The sequence below is a fragment of the Blennius ocellaris genome (genome assembly GCF_963422515.1).
Source record: "Blennius ocellaris genome assembly, chromosome: 17".
Lineage (NCBI taxonomy): Eukaryota > Metazoa > Chordata > Actinopteri > Blenniiformes > Blenniidae > Blennius > Blennius ocellaris.
Window position 1 is genome coordinate 11,623,760 of NC_137666.1, and position 10,625 is coordinate 11,634,384.

Sequence of the window (10,625 nt, forward strand, 5' to 3'; positions counted from 1 at the left end):
GGGAAAAAGATCTTCATGCTAATATGTTATTGTACAAGACACAATGGAATTTACACAGTCCGGAAATGTGAATTGTTTTCCTTTGTCTGGTTTGAAAAGACGCTTTTAGTAGACATGCTGTTATTGTAGTGGGAGACGTTTGCTCTGCTGGCTCTCCTCGACTTTTACTGGCAGACGCAATCTTTTCTGATGCTTTTCGTTTTCCAGCAGCTTTGGCTTTGTGACCAATCATCACGAATATTGGTTTTTTTGTTTCTTTGTTTTTTTTTCTAGCCAGTAGCACATTTCATTTGCATTGATGATCCGATTTGTTTGATGCTTTGCACTTTCAACACGTCAACATGGTCTCACGTTTCATTTTGTGCAGGAGGGGGATTCATATTGAATCACACCTTGGCGAACTTGAGCAAACGAGCCTGGAAACAATACGAGAATGACCTGCTGGACACTGTGTCAACATTCTTGCTTGCGTGTGATGCCACTCAAGGTATTTCGCTTATATCATCGCCCATAAAATGCACAGAAACTGAATGCTCAGTCTATTCATGTCAGCATGCAATTTGCCACATTTTAAACAGGATCTTGGTGAATCACCCAACGTGCATGTACGAAAACTACCTGACACTGGAATGGACTCTCTCGTGGGCTGGTTTTAGTCTGTATGTGTCAGTGTGTTTGACCCCCCCCCCCCCCCCCCATAGAAGGGTAGTGAAATGGCAGTTTAACAGAAGCAGGGGTGTAAGTGAGAGTGAATCAGACTCAGGGGCTACATGCTGTGCATCGGCCTGCCCCAAAAGCTTCTGCTTTCTTAACCTCTCCACCGATCCCCATTGCAGCCTCTGTCCTAAACACTGTGGCCTCACAGCGGCCCAATCACAGCCCACCCACTCTCCCATTATTCTCTCTGCCCTCCGACATGACACGGGAACAAAGTAGACATTAAGCAACATTAAACCCAGGGATGGGAGTAATCAGGAACCCGTTATCTCTTAATGAAGGAAAACACATGCGGAGCAATACACATGGCGGGTAATCAATAGAGACGCCTGACAAAGAGAATTGGAGGATGACCCCTCCCCGCCTTAAAAAAAAAAAAAAAAGGAAAATGCAAATCAATTAGAATCGTTGTTTGCTTTGAAACCGTTCAGTCTATTTCCATTAATTACATGTTCATTAAAAGTAATTCGTCTCGGCTACACAGCAACAACAGTTGTCTCCTCCCTAGTCCTTTTAAAGAGTGATGGACAAGACACTGGCTGAGGTCCAAGACCTTTTTTTTAGGATTTAATCTCACTTTGCTTTAGGTTTTTCTTTTGAGTTTCAGTCAAGCTGGAACATACTTTCCATCTGCTGAAACAGGGCTGTCCAACATGGACCCACCAACCTGTGGGAGAATTCAATATGCCTGCTGGAGGAATATAATAATGATAAAGAACATTTTTATATATATAATATTTCAATTTCCAAAAAAGAAGCCGAGCCTTGATGCTTCCTTGAATTGAACTCAAACATACCGTATAAGTTAAATATATTCAAAACATACCTCTGTACTTATAGAAAAGTCCGTTATATAGGATAATAATATCTGTAGAACCCAAAGCACAAGTTCTGAAGGGTTTTTCAGAAATGACTTGTTATGCTTTATTGCACTTAAATTGTCTCTCAAAGAATCAATTGTCCAAAAATATAGCAATAAAGTAATAGATCTTTTTTCAAGTCTTACAGGGCAAATAAATGAATAGCAGTACAGACAGTCATTTAAAAAAAAATATATTTTTATAGTTCGAAAAGCAGCACTTGTTTTGGCTTGTTTGTGAGCAGATTAAGGAATTCTGCTCCAACATCTGCTCCTGTTGTGAACACAGAGGAGCCAATCACAAGGCAGCCTCTTGGGGATTAAGTCACATGCTACAAAGTGCACTAGTATTCTGCACAAAGTGCAAATACACTTGTTAGTCCCCTGAAAAACTATGAAAACCGAACATTTTCATGAATAAATTAACAAACAAAAACATCCCAGATCCCCCCCCCTGGACAGGATGTGAGCGGAGCACAAGAGAAGAGGATTGATCATGATGTCTGCGGAAATCAAACATTGTGGTTGAGGCAGAGTTTGAGATCTTTCACAGCAGCATTGCCAGATGACAAAGATTGATATTGTACTTGGTTTTCTCCAAAAGTTTTCACAAAGTAGTGTAACAAAAATTAATACAACAGAGAATTTTTGGAGTTATTATTATTTATAAATTCTAGTGTATTTTACTGCTCTGGCCCAAATAAAAGATGATCTACAGGCGTAGTGTTTTTAAATCCCTACAAACACCAGGAAATGACATTCTGTGATATATAATATCATTTATGAAAAGAACAAAACTGACCAAAATCATAATAAGTCTCAACTTGCAGCTAAAAAAAATGCCAAAACGGGACAATTCCACTGAATGGTAGATTTCTTTCTTCAAAAATCTCTACAATCCTGTCGTCACAGGGTTTACGCCACAAGCTACGAGTGTCCGACCCAAAAAAAATTCTTATGTTGAAAGTTCAACTGCTATCTCACAGCGATACATTGATTTATAAGGGTTAGTTTTTAAGACGCCAGCAAATTGGTAGGAAAAGAAAGTGAAAGTGTTGAGGATCTAAACTTACTACTACTGATCTCTCTTTAAGTCAAAGGAACAACAGATACTTGTGTTAAATACAAGTCTGACCAAATTCTGGTTTAATAATTATTGACCTGTGAGCTATATAGCCTGGACCATTATGGTGTGGAGTTAAGGTTCAGACCCTCTCATTAAAAAAATAACTCGGTAAAAGGGGATGGACATCACCTCTGCTATTACATCCTGCAGGAGACTTTACTTGTTTATTTTGTAAAAAAAACCAACTCTATAACTATTGATTCACCTGCTTAATTCTTCATCATTACCAATAACACACTGTAAACAGGAATTACAGCCCTCTTTTGGAATGGAAGGTTAAAACTAGCAATATTTAAAAAAACACATCGTTTAAAGTGAAACTGAATGTTTTGATATAGAAAGGACAAAGTAAAATCTCTAAGATGATGTGACAGGTAAGACCAAATACAGAATCACCCATTCTTTGAAAAACATTCTAAGAGCACAGAACCTAAAGTTGCTTTGAATTCCAAGTTTTCAGGTTAATATAGTTCATCATGTGAAACTGCACACAGGAGGCTGCCTCTTTTTCTCAGCTGACTTAGTTTTTCTTTGGAGAGGTTAAAACAAGTAATAAGCCAATTTTGCAGTTGTAAGGTGAATATATTTCTGATATTATCACTCATACTGAAAGGACTTGATGTAAAAAGTAGTTAGATTCAGATGTAAAGATTCAGTTGTGTAGTATAGACAAATAACATATATAATATAAAGATTAAACCTACTTCAATATTTCCCACCTCTGTGTGGTTAAGATTAAAAAAAAAAGCAGCTCATGCGACACTCAAATTCACACTCATTTAGTTTAGACTGCCCACTTAGAATAAAGACTAAACCTGTGTTGTTTAAATGAGTATTATGTGAAAATCCCATGTTTCACCCCTTTGAGCAGTATGCTATCTTATCTGCCCCCCCCCCCCCCCCCCCCTTTTTTTTTTAGACAAGCCGAGTTGCTTTTACCAAAGGCCCACAACCTCTTGTTGGTTGCTATAGCATTTTCAAGCACCATTCTGCTAAATCCCAACCCCCACATGGACCTGCTCTGCACACTTGTAATAAATTATCCTCAAGTGAAACGACTAAAATCGAGCTGGACCGAAGCTAGACAGAGCCACTCTACTGAATCACACCTTATAAACATTTTCATTTTTTGTGTGTGTATGTGGCTTGACCCCCAAAGCTTTTATATAGTCAATGCATGTGTCTGGGTCTTTCACAGCACATGGTCTAAGCCTTGCCAACTCCATGGCCCCACTAATATTGCAGCTCTTATCTGCCCGCTGATGACTGATGTTATGCAATCACATATTGCTACAGCAGTAGAAAAAAATCTGTAGGTGGTTGGATGCATCTCATGCAAAGCCTCCTCCTTATTCTTGAGCCTGAAGTGCAAACATATGGGGCTGCAGCACCACTGAGAAGAGCGCAGATTTGTTGATTAATAAAACATCCTGCCCCCTCCCTCCCAAAAAGATAGCCCCCCTCACAAAGCACATGTTCACAATGCCTTACCACCAAGTTTAGTGGTGAACGAGTGGAAATCTGAATCAGCCTCTTTATTCTATGAGCCCCATCTTTGCCAAATTGAATGCAGATTGAAAATAATTTTTCAGCTCTTGACTTCAGCTATTCACAACTCTGAATTGGTTTTGCTACTGTCACATTGCCACACAAATGTAAATAAAAGTGTTTAAATCTTGAGCAAGTCCTTCAAATTACTGCATGCCTGAGGGATACCTTCTCAAAGAAATACTACATTAAGCTACTGTTAAAAATAAAGCTGTTATACTGAATTATTATATCCTTGAATGATATCCTAGATTTTTGGAATCCGTGTTACATTTCTATTAATAACATCAATGCAATTAAACAGTGAGAGCATTGCAAAATAATAAGTGTACCTCCAGCCAGCAAGAAATAAACACTGCAGTATTGTGATTTTATTAAACACTTAATACCAAGAAAATAAAATAAAACCTTAACATTAACATATCAATGTCTGATATGAACGCTCAGCGCTCACCTCTTCTTGTTCTTTCCCAGTGCAGGACCAGTGCCTGCTGTGTTTTGGCAGGAAATCAATACAGAGGGGAAAATCTGTTCTAATCATCTGTACATTTACCATCACAATCAACAATCAAAGCCAAGACCTGAATCTTTATTTGTAGGCCTGAACTGAACAATTTTCCCACTGTGAAAGGCAAGCTAAATTAGAACCCTTGGTTCCTGTTAGTAGCTCTTAATGGCTCTGATTTGTGAACTGCTAAATGAGGTTATGTAAATTGATCCTGAATGTAGGCACAGGCCCCCAGGTGACAGGTGCAGTCAGCTGAAGGTGGGGGCAGGGATGGAGTCATGCAATCGGGAGGGGAGTAATCTGGCAGCATGTATTTGTCAGGCTGCAGAAAGACAGATTTACAGGCAGAGGTCAGGTGGATAATCTGATATATGAGTGAAGCTTGCAACTCATTTACAGCATTGCAACATCATTAAGCCAAATCTAGAAACTGCAGGAAGCTGAGTAACAATTAAACATTGTAATATTACTGTGCAGGAGGTCGATTAATGTTACAGCTTCCTGCGGTTTATATATTTAGCTTGATAGTTCCTACAAATATTAGTTGTAGAAAGATGCATATTATCCTTAATAGCTAATTATTTTAAGGTCAGTAAATGCATCCACATCCCATAAACAAGCCTCAAATTAGTTTTACAACACTTGCATACATAAAGGATTTAACCATACAACAAGTACAAGTGGTAAAAATGTGCAAAGTATCCTTCCTTAAAAAAAAAAGTTTTTTGTAAGGAAGGATACTTTCATTAAAAAAAAAGGTGTTTTTTTGACAAGATGGTTGTTTACATGTGATATGTCTATTTTAATGCATTTCATAAGAAACATTTTTTATAGTATAGCAACAATCTATTTTGAAGCATCAATGTGTAATATTTGTTGTCGTGTGATACACAATCTCGCTCCACTTTATTAATAAAGCAGGATCCATCCACACAAGTAAAAGTGGGAAAAAAAATTCTTACTTAAGATCGGGCTTTTTTTATTCAGGCACTTCCCTGGTCTCCCATTGTGGCTATATGATACATATGCACAAGTAGTCTTGCCTGAGAACTCTACGGTACATTACTTATCAGATTTTTGTTTGACTAAACTTGTAGCCAATGTATGTGAAATGCTAAAGCTCTTCGTGAAGTATCTGATTTAACTAATTCAACATCCATAAATGTTGTAAAACTACTTTTAAACCGCCTCGAAGACGTTTGGCACATCCGACGGCAGCATCACTTTCATGTATCATTTGTTTAACATCATCTACCACAAACATCTCCCTCCTTGCTCGATATTTCTGGTGCTGGCAGGCGGCCATGTTTCAGACGGGTCTGTATAGTTGTGACTGAGGATGTAATAACAAGGGAACTATCAACATACAGCCTCTCTGGGAAAGACTGCTGTGTGATTGCAGCACTCTGACTCACTGCACTTCACTTCAGTCATTTAGACTCTGCTGGTTACTGTCTCTGCTGCATCAAGAACAACGTGGGAAGACCAAGTTGGTAATTCGGTCACTCCTCATCTGAAACACTATTTCCAACCAGTGGAGAAATGTAACTGAGTGCATCTGGCATGATAGTTCCTAAAACCAGCTCTTGTATAGCTTGGCATTTTGACTTTAAAGTTATGGCTCCCACAGAGTGTACAGAAGCCTTGACATCAGAAAAAATGATGAATCAAACCAGAGATGGCATGGGAAACCAAAACAATGAGGTGAATGATTACAAAGTGCATAGTCATGTGATAACACTCTACCTATTATTTTATTGCTCATTACTACATGTGACCCCTTTGCATATTGCTGAGATGTTGCAGCTCTTTGATGGCTTTAAACTAAATGAATGATTCATTCATGAAGGTTGGACTTTCCTCTAGATTTATAACTATAATGGAGTGGTGGAAAAGTGTCAGAAAAACATTAAAGTATAATGACTGTAAGTCACATTTACAGAAAAAGAAATAATGGATCAAAACAGTTGAATTACTGAATAAAATGATGTCTTTCCAGAGCACTGATTAAATGGACCTGGTACAGGGAGCATCTTTTTTTTTTTTTTTTTTTTCACTTCTACTGCTACTAAGTGATTCTTGCTTGTTGTTGAATGTGTTATCTGGCCTGTTCGGATACAAGATGACTCATAAACACAATTTACAGACACCCAAAGGCAGGAATAATGAAAGGCCATTTGAGCAAAGGTAAAGCACGAGCCCTCTTGAATTGTCACATACATGCAAACAGCCCGTGTTAACCTGATTTAACGATAGCACATGGAAGGGCGAGAGTGCTGGTGGACATGCATCTTTCCCAGGCTGATTGGAAATGCGGCAGAAACAGCAGCGTGCAGCGATAAAAGCCAGTTAATAACTTTACAAGGATCCTTAACACTTTGTCCATATCATTAATGCTCTTCACAGCCACAAGTGGTTTAAAGTAATAACCTGTCTGCCTACCCTCGTGACTAACTTTCAGTGGAGGCAGCACTGCACAGGAGAGGAGTGTTTTCCTCGTCACATTTACTTAGCCAGTGTGACGGAGCTGGGCTTGCCTCTGTGAAAGCACAGTAAACACACTTTTATACTGCTTTCGTCAGGTCTTGGTCAGTGTTTAGCCATGGTGGTAGTAGCCCGGCTCCATAGGAAAGACAACTCTGGAGTGAATTATTGAATAGAAGGAAAAAGGAATGTGCCTTTGTATAGTAGCATGGCTATGATTTTTTTTTTTTTGTGTGAAAATTATGCAAATACACTGAATGATTGTGTTACAAGTAGTCCATTTTACTTTTTAGACCCTATTCTCAGCTGTCCTCCCACTCATCCTGCTCCCCTTAGAACATAAGTGAACATTTAAAAAACGAAGAAAAAAGAAAGCAAATAAATCCAGAAAGATACTGCAAAGGGGGTAAAAGTGCACACTTCTGTAAACATTTTTATGAATTTGTATAGCTATGGATGTTCAAGTAGAGTTTCTGCCAATGGATGATACGGTAGAAGTACAAAGACTTGCCATCGCGGGACCTGCCGGCCGTTGGTTTGGCACAAGTTTTTACACTGAATATCCTTCCTGATGTTTTCAGGGGTTTGTAGCATTACTCAAGGACCCATTATGGCTCCTCCGTTGGCAGTGGGAAGTGCAACCGCTAATTTCCACTTCCAAGGAACGTAGCATTATATAGTATATTCAGTAGTATTTGATGTGAATTCTCTAAATTAATTTAATACAAAGACCCAAGAACTGCATCGGTGTTCTTGATTTGATGGATTTTATTCAGTAGATTGCTAAAGATGTTATAGCGGTAGTGAAGTCTACTGATGATACAGACCTGAACAGATTTATCAAAATCCTGATAGTGATTAAAAAAAATGTTTTTTGCTTGCCTTGCCTCTGAAGCCACAACTATTCAAATTATTTTCTGTTCAGAACAAACTATGAAAGTACAGTTACACAAATACAATAGCACTGTTAGACCTGTTGGGCTTTTCAAACTAAACTTTATGTACTATACTTGGCCACCTTTTAGACTTATCTATTTTCGCATGATTGAATAAACACATGGGTTCTATATAATCTCTGGTCAGTGGGAAGCTCGGTCCCAAGCAGAAAGGATTATTTAATTATCCCTCTCTCAGTAAAACAAGACAAAAAACATCCCGCTACAATCCACTTTGCTTTTTACATTGTGCTCCTGCTTTCCCCCTAAGCCTCCTGTCTGGCCTTCACTCTGTCTCATACTCTGTCAACATCATCTGCCACCGTGGAGCAGACGGGCTCAGAGGCGAACCTTTTTACTTTCCTGCAGGTGGCTGATGTGACCGAGGCAAGACGCAGCAACAATCCCTCTTCACTCGCTTCCCTTTGCTAACCAGCACCACCTTGCTTCCTGCATCACACAAGCTCCCTCTCCCCTGCCAGGGCTGAACTCTCAAGAAACACGGAAAGAAAAAAGAAAAAAAACCCGACACCACAAAACTTCCCTGGTAACAAAGTAGACCTCAATGGTGAAATACACATTTTGCTTGCAAATATATCAACACTGCTAATAGATTTAAACTCATAAAACCAATAAATCTGCACCCTTTCTTTGTGGTTGTTAATACTTGTAAATTTACATAAATTGACTATTGTTCTTGCAATTTTGGGATATCATTGTTTCACTATATTTAAAGAGAATGTTCCTTCAAACATTTAGCATTTATCCTTTTTTTGATTGAATATCCGCTTGTGTTTAAGAATGCCCAAAAGCTGTTCGAATATTGCTCAGACGTTGATAATATAAGTTGTTTTGCCTACGTTCCTATAACATCTCTCCACTATTGATAAGTAACAAATATTGTTGACTTGAGTATCATGCAACTATACAATATTATTCTATCTTATTTCAATTTTAGCTTTTTCATGCAAAGCAAATCAAGTTCATGTGATGCACTAGATTCAATTGCACAGCTTTTATTATGCAGTTAAACTCATGCACAGTAGAAAACTAAGAACTTCTGTATGGCTTCGCTGCTGACATGGCTCTACTAATTCGGTGCTTTTTCCTAATCTGAAAGAACTTTTTTGATTTAATTTCTTTAAATACAACTTTAATTTAACCTGAATTTAATAGTTTTATAGTGTTGTTGCCCCATTGATATTCAATTATTTACATACATGTTTCACCATTGGTTGTTTCAGTTTCAACCAGCTGAAGTTGATATAAAAAAAAAAGTAGGACATAATTGAACAGAAAGTGTCAGTTGAAGCCTGTAAATACTGAGAACTTCATTTAAAATTATAAATGAACAAACAAACTTTCTGCAATACTAATTCTGGTTTTCTCTTGGTTCATCGAGTATACATGTCTTACAAATTGTGCTGGTGAGGTGTGGAGGTCTGCAGTAAATTAAATGAGCAGTTGTTTTTTGGGGGATTTTTTTTTTTTTTTTCTGAGCTCCTTGCTGTGTGGGAACATTCAGCAAAGGCTCAGCATGTCAAACCATGTCAAGTGTTACAGTTCCTTTCCTGTTTTAGGGAGAAAAATATCACCCCATAGATGAATTAAACCAAAAAGGCTTGTCTCCAGTCGCCTTCCTAAAATGATTAACCCTTCTAAAGAGCATTATTGAGTTCTGAGTGGTTGTGCCTTCACTTTGCCAGTAATTGTTCTTTTTCTGTTGTTGCCTTCATCAGTCTCTCTCCTCATTATATGAAAAGAAGGGAAAAATGTCTGAATAGAGAAGGGAGATTTTCCCACAGTCACTCAACACAGAAAAATACGCCATTGTAACCAGGTTCCCATCCCAATGCCCTGCTGCACAGTCCACTGTGGTCAGAGGGACAATGCTCTTATAATTGAGTGACCATTCTTCTGCTGTTTGAGAAGTGAGTGATGGAGAATACAGTGAAATACTGCGAGTCTGGCATTGAGTCAGCCCAGTCAACGAGCTGCCATGTCCGATTATATTTTTCTTGTTTGACCGCAGATATAATTCAGAGGGAGAACACAGTTGCACATTGCAGGTTTTCTTCCCCCCCCCCCCCCCCCCCCCCCCCCCCCATAAAAATACATGTGTAATCCAGCTCCTTTGAGTGAATGATAATTGTATTTTTTTGAGTGTCATTCACCCTATGGGCCACCATTTGCTAAAAGCCTGATCAATAGTAAAAGCTGTGTGTATTTGTGTGGAATTTGTGCATCAATAACCATGAGCTTTTTCAACTTCTAATGAGAAAAAGGGATTATTATTTTTTTATATTTTTGCTTAGTGCTATCCAAATTAGCTATTTTCTATAGTTCTTTTACATCTTTGAGGCCGCCTCATTTACACACATTTAACATAACTTCATACGAGGAGAAAAACATAGTAATGGTCTGGCTCGATATAAACAGAAATAATGA